The sequence below is a fragment of the Ascaphus truei genome, chromosome 4 (assembly GCF_040206685.1).
Source record: "Ascaphus truei isolate aAscTru1 chromosome 4, aAscTru1.hap1, whole genome shotgun sequence".
Lineage (NCBI taxonomy): Eukaryota > Metazoa > Chordata > Amphibia > Anura > Ascaphidae > Ascaphus > Ascaphus truei.
The window spans coordinates 95,655,536-95,667,167 of NC_134486.1; the positions used below are offsets into that span (position 1 = coordinate 95,655,536).

The 11,632-nt window shown below is 44.4% G+C and overlaps 1 long non-coding RNA gene across 1 annotated transcript in view; it reads left to right on the forward strand.

The window, feature by feature from the left end:
- LOC142492943 (uncharacterized) overlaps nt 1–11,278 on the forward strand; it is a 107,179-nt gene extending 95,901 nt beyond the window's left edge. The window contains exon 3 of the long non-coding RNA XR_012800941.1: nt 10,586–11,278. This is a non-coding gene — a long non-coding RNA (uncharacterized LOC142492943). The remainder of the gene's footprint in view (nt 1–10,585) is intronic.
- The last annotated feature ends 354 nt before the right edge of the window (nt 11,279–11,632 follow it).

Below are 11,632 nucleotides of genomic sequence, written 5' to 3' on the forward strand. Positions count from 1 at the left end.
ACCCGGCATTTAAAGCCGAGTTTCAACGAGTATTCGATTCTCCCGCTCGTCGGGAGATGGCATCTGTTTCTCTCCTCCAGATCACTCAGGGACGGCGAATGGTGACACAGTATGCGGTGGAATTCCGGAATCTAGCAGCCGAGATTAACTGGGGACAAGAGGCTCTCGTCTCAGTATTCTGGCAAGGTCTGGCAGATCCCATCAAGGATGAACTCTCTCGCCAATCCAGGCCGGATCAATTGGAGGTCCTCATTGATTTGGCTGTCCAAGTGGATCAACGTATCCAGGTACGCCGCTCAGAGCGTCAGCGCACTCGCTTCCATAACTTTCAAGTTCCGTTCTCCAGTACTCCCAGCAACACTCCTGCTCCCCAAAGTGCTACCATACCTCTTCGTCCTGCACCGGAGTTGCCAGAGCCAATGCAGTTGGGGGTACACCGCATCCGCACACCGATACGGCAGTTCCGCCACGCCGGGGGATTGTGTTTCTACTGCGGATCCATGGAACATCTGGTTCGGGAGTGTCCACTGCGTCCGGGAAACGGGAACACCCAGTGAGTACAGAGGGGCTCTCTCTGGGTGTAATGTCTCAACGTCCCCTTTCTAAAGATGAACTCCCTAAGAAACTTACATTTCCAGTCTTCCTTTCAGGTGATAAGTTCAAGACTTCTACGCCGCTTTCATTGACTCAGGAGCTGGAGGAAACTTCGTGGATCTTGAATTCGCCAGGTTAAACCACATACCACTCGTGAGGAAGAAGGTTCCCATCGCACTCGTCGGTATCGATGGACGTCCTCTTACCCCGGCCCACATCTCCTTAGAGATGGCTCCCTTGCTTCTGTCCTCACATCTGCACAAGGAGATCTTAGTTCTCGATGCCATTCACGCTCCTGGGATACCCATCACCCTTGGTCTTCCTTGGCTACAGCTTAACAATCCTCTCATTGACTGGACTTCCTCTGCTCCCATTTCCTGGAGGCCGAGGTCAGACGAGACTCATCAACTGCAGGCCAATACCTCTGTTCCCGAAGTTATTCTACCTTCCGTTTACCATCAATTCCGGGACGTTTTCAATAAGGTACAGTCAGACCTCTTGCCGCCACACAGGACTTACGATTGTCCGATCGATCTAGTTCCAGGTTACTCCCTACCCAAGTCCAAGACTTACCCCTTGTCGTTACCAGAATCTCACGCTATGGATGAATATATCCAGGAGAATCTCAAGAAAGGCTTTATTCGTCACTCCAATTCCCCAGCAGGGGCTGGGTTTTTCTTCGTCAAGAAAAAGGACGGGTCGTTGAGGCCTTGCATCGACAATCGGGGTTTAAACCACATAACTATTAAAAATCGTTACCCCCTTCCCCTTATTACCGAACTGTTCGATAAATTACAGGGGGCCAAGATTTTTTCCAAGTTGGATCTACGTGGTGCCTATAACCTGGTGTGCATCAGGAAGGGGGATGAATGGAAGACGGCCTTCAACACGCGTAGTGGACACTACAAATATCTGGTAATGCCTTTCGGCTTATGTAATGCTCCCGCTGTCTTCCAGGATTTCATCAACGACGTCTTTCGTAAGGTACTCAATATTTTTGTTATTGTATACTTGGATGATATCCTGATTTTTTCCAAAGATCTCCAGGACCATATACGCCACACCTCCTACGTCCTTTCCCGTCTCCGTGAACACCATTTGTACGCCAAACTGGAGAAGTGCACCTTTCATCAGACCTCTACTCCGTTCCCGGGGTACATCATTTCCGATGAGGGGTTTACGATGGACTCCGGTAAACTTCAAGCAGTCACTGAATGGCCAAGACCCAACTCTCTCAAGGCCATACTATAGAAAGGGACCTCGCTCAGACCCCTAGAAGGTAGAGGCGTGCTGCCTGGGGATGGGCTAGATAGATAATAAATGTGTATCGAGAGTGATACACCAAAGAATCCCCTTTAGATAGGCGCACTGCAGACCTGAAAATAAAGACGGTCAGGGGTAGGATGTGGTGTGTATAAATAAAAAACTTTATTAAATATTTGTGTATAAATAAAAAAAAAAAACTTTATTGAATATTAGTGTAATAGTGTACACAAAACAGTATATAGTGCTGTACTATACACTGACTAATAATAGACTGCTGTTGGTCTATTATTAGTCAGTGTATAGTACAGCACTATATACTGTTTTGTGTACACTATTACACTAATATTCAATAAAGTTTTTTTTTTTTTTTTTTTTTTTTTATTTATACACAAATATTTAATAAAGTTTTTTATTTATACACACCACATCCTACCCCTGACCGTCTTTATTTTCAGGTCTGCAGTGCGCCTATCTAAAGGGGATTCTTTGGTGTATCACTCTCGATACACATTTATTATCTCTCAAGGCCATACAACGTTTTTTAGGGTTCGCTAATTATTATCGTAAGTTTATACAGAGTTTTTCCACCATTGTGGCACCCCTTACTGCGCTCACCAAAAAAGGAGCTGATCCTTCTGCTTGGTAATCCGAGGCCATCTCCGCCTTCGAGACACTCAAGGAAGCCTTCATATCCGCACCTATTCTCCGTCATCCCAACATTGAACTTCCCTTCGTCCTGGAGGTCGACGCTTCTGATTGCGGCGCTGGTGCCGTTCTTTCCCAGAGACCCACGCCCCAAGATAAGTTACATCCCTGTGCATATTTTTCCAAGAAATTCTCGTCTGCCGAGAGGAACTATGACGTGGGTAACAGGGAACTTCTGGCCGTGAAGATGGCTCTTCAAGAGTGGAGACACCTGCTGGAGGGGTCAAAAGAGCCGTTTACTATTCTCACGGACCACAAGAACCTTCTTTACATAGATAACGCTCAACGCTTTGGTCCACGACAGGCTCGTTGGGCTCTTTTTTTTTCTCGATTCGATTTTCACCTTTCCTATATCCCCGGGACCAAGAACGTAAAGGCAGACGCACTCTCCCGAATACATTCTTCTGAAGAGAGGCCAGAGGAATCTTTGGAGACTTCCGCATGAAAGGATTCTTGCCACGTCTTCTTTCAAGAATCTTGACAAGATTTTGCACTCCCAGAGACGCATTCCCAAGGACTTGGTCGTTCCCGACAACAAACTCTTTGTACCTTCCAAATTTGTTCCAGAGGTCCTGTCTTGGGGTCACTCCTCTAAATCTGCAGGTCATCCAGGTTTTAAGAAGACTACTGATCTCATGCGTCGGAATTTCTGGTGGCCAAGAATGTCTCAAGATATTCTGGAGTTTACCCGCGCCTGCCCCACGTGCGCTCAAAGCAAGACTCTCCGTCAAAAGCCTCAGGGTTTTCTGTTACCCCTTACAGTTCCCGACTGCCCCTGGTCCCACATTCCTATGGACTTCATCGTGGAGTTGCCCAGGTCCAGAGGAATGAACACTATCTTGGTGGTCGTGGACAGGTTCTCGAAGATGTCCCATTTCATTCCACTTAAAGGATTACCCACCTCCCCCGCCCTTGCTGATATCTTTACGGAGCAGATTTTCCGGATTCATGGGATCCCTTCGTCCATTGTTTCTGACAGAGGTTCTCAGTTCGTATCCAAATTTTGGAGAGCCTTCACGAAGAGATTGGGCATCTCTTCTTCTTTCTCTTCCGCCTATCATCCTCAGTCCAATGGACAAATGGAGAGAATCAATCAATCCCTGGAGAAGTACCTGAGATGTTTCATATCCGATTTCCAGGATGATTGGGCTCAACTCCTCTCTTGGGCAGAGTATGCCGTCAATTCTGCCAAAAACGAGTCCACCCGGGAGTCGCCCTTCTTTATAAATTATGGGTTCAACCCTCCCTGTCTTCCCATCCCCAACATCCCTTCTGTTGTACCAGCCATAGATGAACGCATTTCTTCCCTCCAAACCGTATGGTCCAGGATTCAGTCTACCCTTCTCAACTCCTCCCGCAGATCGAAACTACAGGCCGATAGTCGTCGTCGTTCGGCGCCCAGTTACAAACCAGGGGATTTGGTATGGCTCTCCTCTAAGAATATCCACCTCAAGGTACCATCTCCTAAACTGGCACCCAAGATCCTGGGCCCCTTCCCTATTTGTGAACAAATCAATCCCGTGGCATTCCGGCTCCAACTACCACCCAGTATGAAGATTCCCAATGTCTTTCATGTGTCCCTCTTAAAACCATTTATCTCCAGTCACTTCTTTCCGGATCAGACTCGTAAACCGGATCCCATTACTGTACAAAATAACGAGGAATACGAAGTTCACTCTGTTTTGGATTCTCACCTATCCAGGGGTCAGCTCCAGTTCTTGGTGCAGTGGAAGGGCTTTGGCCCTCAAGAGAGATCCTGGGTACCCTCAAAGGACATTCATGCCCCGGCCCTTCTTAAGTCCTTCAGGAAAAAGATTCCAGATAAACCGTTCTTTGACCGTCCTGAAACCGTTCCTGAAGAGGGGGGTACTGTCAGGAATCGGCGTTCTCCACATTCCCCACTCAGTGCACTCCCTCCCTGCAGGGAGCCCCTGGACACACACTACAATCCTGCCTTACCGGCCTCCACAGCTCTCCGCCCCTGCCGCCGTCGCGGGATCACTCCCCTCGGCGATTCCTCTGCTCAGCGCCGGGCGCGCCCATGCCCTCCTGCACGCACACCTGCACCGTCCACTGGCTCGGTACACGCGCGTACACGAGTTACGGAGCACGCTCAGTCTGCACACTCTTCTTCCCGTCCTCCGGACTTCAGGCTCCGCCCCCGCACACTGCACAGGCATACTCAGGTTACCAACAAGACACACCTGGCCTGTTATGCCTGCACCAATCTGCAGTGTCTCCCTGTCGCTCTTCCTGTCCCGCCTCCGTTCCTAATTGGACCTCCCTGCTTTATCTAGCTCCTCTCTGCTCTCAGTCTTTGCTTGACATAGTCTCTGTATGGAAGTACTTCTGGATTCTCTCAGTGTTTTCACAGGTTCTGACGCAGCTCGTACGACTACCCCCTCTGGCTCTCGATCTCGGCACTCCTTGGACAACGCTCACTCTGGTAACCCCTTGAACACGGCTTGGACTACGACCTATCTCCACTCTCCACTCCCTGACTTCGGCAAGGCATCCTTCACTCTATCTCTACAACTGGTACCGGCAAGTATTGTCTACCTTACTACACCTGGCCTGGCAACGCTTCATACCACACTCCGGACACGCTCCTTTTGCTGCGGGTGCGTGTATTACCACTTCCCCCTTCAGCTCAGGGGATGGGTCTGGTCTGCGGGCAGCACCGGCGTAACATAAGCCCAGTGCAGTCTATTTCTGTGCAACATAAAAAATCGGATGTTGGTGACGCAGATTGAAAGTTTTTACGTTAGTACATAGGCACACAAAGTACAATTTAAAATGAGATTTCTGTGCACCAATTCTGCACAGAAAAGCCATTTGCAACCATTAGCACATAGGTCCCATTGTCATGTGTTCAAATTTCAGCACAGACTCCCAGGGGGGCTATTTATGAAAGGCTTTGTTAGCACCAGTTGTGCAGCCTAGAGACCTTGATGTTTAAAGTCTTTGGGTTTGAGCTGTAAATTGTAGTTAAGAAAGTAATTTTTATTTATTTAATTTTGTTTTGCCCAATATCAATTTTTCAACACCTCAATTTGCATCGTTTTCCCACGTGCCAGCAAAGGACTTAAGTGGTTGTTATAGGGAGCAGTGCAAGATGTTGGCGAGGTGTAGAATAATGCACATAATGTGTATCACATTGTATGAATTGTCTTTTCCCCCAAGTGCTAATACTCAGTTACATTTGTAAAGTCGGAGCTGCCATTAATTGAATCTCCAACATGCAGGTGTCAAATATATGAATTTGTAAACAAGAATTCCCTGCATGTGATGCAATTAAGAAAGGTATGCAGGCAGTCCTCGGTTATCCAACGGAATCCGTTCTGGATGTAGCGTTGGATAGTGAAACCATTGTAAAGTGAGTCCCATGTTAATCAGTGACGGTGAGCGTTGGAAAACGCATTCTGGCATTGAAAAACGGCCCAAAGGGTTGCATTGTATGCAATTCGTTGTAAAGTGAAACGTTGGATAGCGAGGACTACCTGTACTCATAAGATGAAGCACATTATGACAGTCACAGCATTCCTGACAGATAGACGCCTTGCAGTTATTGCTGTGTTGCATGCACATCAGATATAAAGAACAGTGATAGGTAAAGGAAAGGTTTCCTTAGAAACAGTGCTTCAGCGAAATGGGGTACAATGGCAATGGTTGCTCAAAAATGTAGATGAACAGGTTAGGACAAGGTTAATAAAGTAATACAGAGTATTGGACCCAGTGCATCATAAAGCAGGGAGTGATATAAAAGATTAATCTGTCTTTGATGAGGACACATGTATAATGCTAGAAAAGCACCTCATCAGACTAGAAAAAATCTCTCTTACCTGCGGCACTGTTACTGGTCAGCAACTCCCCTGAATCCATGAATGGGGAGAATCAAACTCTTTTGGAACCTTGATCCATTGTGTGCGTGCATCACGCTGAGTAGGTAAGTGTATAAAAGATTATCCAAGGATAGCAGCGGAGCACAGCTGAACGACGGGATCAACACCAGCAATGAGAGGGTTAAAATTCTTCTTTATTGAAACATGGTGCAGTGGGGGAGACAGCAAAAAACTCTAACGCGTTTCAGGCTATGCAGCCCTTTTTCAAAGAGTGAAATCGCGTCTCCACTACTCGCAGCTTTAAAGGGGAAACCCCGCCCACTTTTCCCAGAGATGCCGTGCGGTTTTCGCGCGAGTGCTATTAAGTCTCTGATTGGTCAGAGTAGCCCTCCAACTGGGAGCTAGATCGGAGAGGCGTCTCTGGTAGCTGTGGATACCAGCTAGCCTTCTGCTTGGTCAGAGTTGATCTCCAATCAGATTACTGATTTGGAGATGCATCTTTGGTGGTCAGGGTTACCCGTTCAGCCGCGGGAGTGGGGGAAATGACAGAGGGTATAACATACAATTGTGAGTGACAACAGACATATAAAAATACAAATCAATGACAACGCAATCAATTTCCTCGTATGGATAGACACAGGATGTAGAATAACCTAAAGTATATTGTTAATGTACAGTGTCTAGTTATATCAGAAAAATATATAATTCCTTCTAGCCCTTAATTTATTATCAATCAATATATAGGGCAAAGAATTGTTCATGATAATATTTAGTGATGAACAGTATGTTCCTATTTTTGTGCAGAACAATAGATGCTGAATCCATAGAGAATGAATACACAAATGCAAAGAGAAGGCAACAGAAGAAGATGGGAAGATAAATAAATAAATAAATAAATAAACAAGGGGGAAAGGAAAGGGAGGGGGGGTGGGGGGGGGAGGGGGAAGGGGGGGAGGGGGGAGGAGGGGGGAGGGGGAGGGGAAGGGAGGGGGAGGGGGGGAGAGAGGATGGGGGGGGGGAGAATGAAAAACAAGTAAAAATGGAAAATAAAGACATATTGTGCATGAAAAAACAAATCATTATAATAAATCATTATGCTAGAATCCGTATGAGACATGGAATATAAATAAATCAAGTAAGAAAATGTTTTAGTTCCCAGTCCTGGTTCATGCCCCTGGGTGCCATTGTCCCAAGGGCATAAATCCAGAACATCTCTCTACGATTAAGCAAAGCTTCTAGATTGCCTCCCCTGACATGAGTCTGAATGTGTTCAAGGGCACTATATGTGAAAGATCTTAATGTTCCCAGAGGGCAGTGATTAAAGTGGCGTGCGACCGGGTATCTATCATCACGTTTCTTAATACTCCTGATGTGTTCAGTAATTCGGACTTTTAGCGGTCTTATTGTTCGGCCTACATAATTACTCCCACAGGGACAGTTGAGTAGATATATCACAAAGTTGCTGTTACATGTAAGAAATTTCTCAATGCGATAGACCTGATTAGTGTATATGTTCTTAATGGATTTAAGTTCCTTGGCATATCTACATGTGTTGCAGTTCCCACACCTAAAAAATCCCTTTGGTGTTGTGGGGGTGGGTTTCTTAGCAGAGCAGAACAAACTAGGTGATAAATGATTCCCAATGGTCTTGGCCTTTTTAAAGACTATTTTGGGGTTAGATTTAACTAAACTCTCTAGATCTCTATCCAATTTAAGGATAGACCAATGTTTTTGTAAGATACACCTAATCTGCTCTGCCTGCTTAGAATAGGTGGTTATGAAGAGTGGTACATGAGGGGTTGTATCTCCCTTGATGTTAATTTCTCCTCTTTTCTTTCTAGTATTCTTTTTATTTCTGTTTAGGAGCTCTGTTCTATCCATTTTGAGTGCGTTCTCAAACGCAATCTCTAGGTCTTTCTCTCCATAACCCCGACTCAGAAATCTTTGTCTGAGTTCCTCAGCCTGAAGGAGGAAAGATTGTTCCGTAGAGCAAATCCTCCTTAGTCTGAGGAACTGTCCCTTTGGAATACCCCGAATTAGGGATCTTGGGTGAGCACTGTTGGACCTGAGCAGCGAGTTTCTAGAGTTCGTTTTTCTAAATACATTTGTCTGTATACTCAGATCTGTGTCTATGTATAGGTGTAGATCAAGATAGTCGATCTTAGTTTCATGGTAGTTATGAGAAAATTTCAAATTATAAGTATTTGCTTCCAGATATTCAAAAAAAGAGTGTAGAGTGTCAATATCACCGTTCCAAATTAATATTAAATCATCTATAAACCTACGATAAAACATAATGTTGTGCCTGAAAGGATTCTTATCACCAAAAATGTGAGTGTTCTCCCAAAAACCCATGAATAAATTCGCATATGAAGGTGCAAATGATGTGCCCATTGCTGTGCCTTGTGACTGTAAATAATATTGTTTGTCAAACATAAAATAATTATGTTGTAACAAAAACATAAGTGCATCTAATAAAAAAGTGCTCTGTGCTAGGTTAAGGTTAGAGTGATTCAGAAAGTGACTTATAGCTTTAGTGCCCAAGGTGTGTTCAATTATTGTGTACAGTGAGGTCACATCCAATGTGACCCATATAAAAGTATTAGACCATTTTATGTTTTGAATATCTAGAAGCAAATCTGAAGAATCCCTTAGATAAGAAGGGAGTTCTTTTACAAAAGTCTGCAAAAAATAATCAACGTACCTAGATAGACCATCCCCCAAAGATCCAATACTGGAAATAATAGGTCTGCCAGGAGGGCTAACCAAAGATTTATGGATCTTTGGGAGATGGTGAAAAATAGGCACGTTGGGAAAGGGGTTATACAAATAAGCGACTTCTTGTTTTGTAAGAACACCCAATACGCTGCCCAGGTCCAACAGGTCACGAATTTCCACCAAAAAGGCCTGTGTGGGATCTTTATCCAATTTACAATATGATTTCACATCACTAAGCTGTCTAAGGGCTTCTGAGTGGTAAGCCTCTGAGTGCATCACAACCACTGCACCCCCTTTGTCCGCACTTTTTATAACTATGTTTGATCTTTTTTTGAGTGTGGAGAGATGTAAATGTTCATCTTTTGTCATGTTATTAAAGGGGGGTGTGGTAAATGAGTAACCCTTGGCCATAAGTTGTAGGTCCCTCTCAACCAGTTTCTCAAATGTCTCTAAATGAGGGCCTTTTGTAAAGTTCGGACAGAAGATTGACTTATTTCTAAAGGAAGTGTGCTTAGTTCCCGTAAGGAATGCCAGTTGTTCTTCCTTATCTATACAGTCTGCAATTTCTTCTTCACCTATAAGATCAGTGAGGTCTTGTATCGCGCCAAACTCTTTGAAAGATAGTCTTTCCCCCCGTGTGTCATCAATCACATGGTGGGGATCAATGTCCCCAGCATCTGAAGGAGACATGGGGATCTGAACATCCTTAGCAGAAAATAATTTTTTCAAGGAAAGTTTTCTAATAAATCTCTGGAGATCTATAATAGTGTTAAATAAATCAAAGTCATTCATAATGGCAAAATTGAGGCCCTTGTTCAGGATCGCCAGTTCTCCGTCCGAGATCGGAATACCTGAAATATTCAAAACATTGTTAGTATTTATTATGGGTCGATCTTTCGTTTCTTTAATGCCACGTCTTTTTGGCGAGCGCCTAGTCCTTTTGGATAGTTTTTTGAGGACTTGTTACTTCGTAGTTCATAGGAAGTAGACGCTTCTCCTCTTTGACTTGATTCATAGTCCGTGCTGTCCCGGCCTCTGTCCGTGTCCTCGTCAGTTGAAAATGACACTATTTGTTGACGGGTCTCTACGTCCGAGATGTCAGAGACACTGGATGTTTCAGATGATTTCTTAAGGATAGATCTCTTTGGTGTTGATTTCTTGGGATGTTCCTTTTGTGATTTAGGATTTCTATAAGTAGGGTTTTGGCGAGTAGGTGTCCTAGGTGGTGGTACTCTTTGCCACATGTACACCTTGTTCCGTCCGTAATCGACTCTGTCTCGGTCGAACTTTTCTTGTTTTTTAACCATGATCTCTTTCTCAGCCTTTTCTATGTTGTTAGACAACCTTTTATCCATGGTCTCAAAGTCTTTCATTTCCTTGAATTGGTTAAGTTTCTGCTGTATATTTTTAATATCTTTCTTGACATTAATCCGTTCTTGTACCTTTGTCTTTATTATTAGGTCCATCAATTTAAGAGAACATTCATTGAGGATACTCGTCCACTCCAATTCGAAATCTTTGGAGGGGAAGCCAAAGGAGGGCGCTTTTTTAACGCGAAGTCCCCTTGGTATACGTTTGGTAATGAGATAATTGTCAAGCGTGGTGATATCCCACCACAAGCGAATATTGGTGAGAAGGATCCTTTCCAATTTATTAAAATAGAAGCCAAGATCAGCCGTATCTTCACACACATCATGTACAGTATTGTCAAATAAATACGCTGCTCTGCGTTTTCTAGTGGTATTGTCTGCACATTTCTGAACAAATGTACTGTTCATCGTGTCCACTGTATCTGAGTCCTGTGCATCCTCATCCATTTTGTGGAAATAAAGTGCCTCCCCTCTGGCAACCAATATTAAAAAATAGGTTGAAACCGTGATTTAGTAATCACAATGTGATGTGTGTTGATCCCAGTATATAATTCATGTAACATGAATGTCTCCCTTATGCGAGCAACTGTTTTTGTATATGTCACAGTGATAGGTAAAGGAAAGGTTTCCTTAGAAACAGTGCTTCAGCGAAATGGGGTACAATGGCAATGGTTGCTCAAAAATGTAGATGAACAGGTTAGGACAAGGTTAATAAAGTAATACAGAGTATTGGACCCAGTGCATCATAAAGCAGGGAGTGATATAAAAGATTAATCTGTCTTTGATGAGGACACATGTATAATGCTAGAAAAGCACCTCATCAGACTAGAAAAAATCTCTGTTACCTGCGGCACTGTTACTGGTCAGCAACTCCCCGGAATCCATGAATGGGGAGAATCAAACTCTTTTGGAACCTTGATCCATTGTGTGCGTGCATCACGCTGAGTAGGTAAGTGTATAGAAGATTATCCAAGAAGAGCAGCGGAGCACAGCTGAACGACGGGATCAACACCAGCAATGAGAGGGTTAAAATTCTTCTTTATTGAAACATGGTGCAGTGGGGGAGACAGCAAAAAACTCTAACGCGTTTCAGGCTATGCAGCCCTTTTTCAAAGAGTGAAATCGCGTCTCCACTAC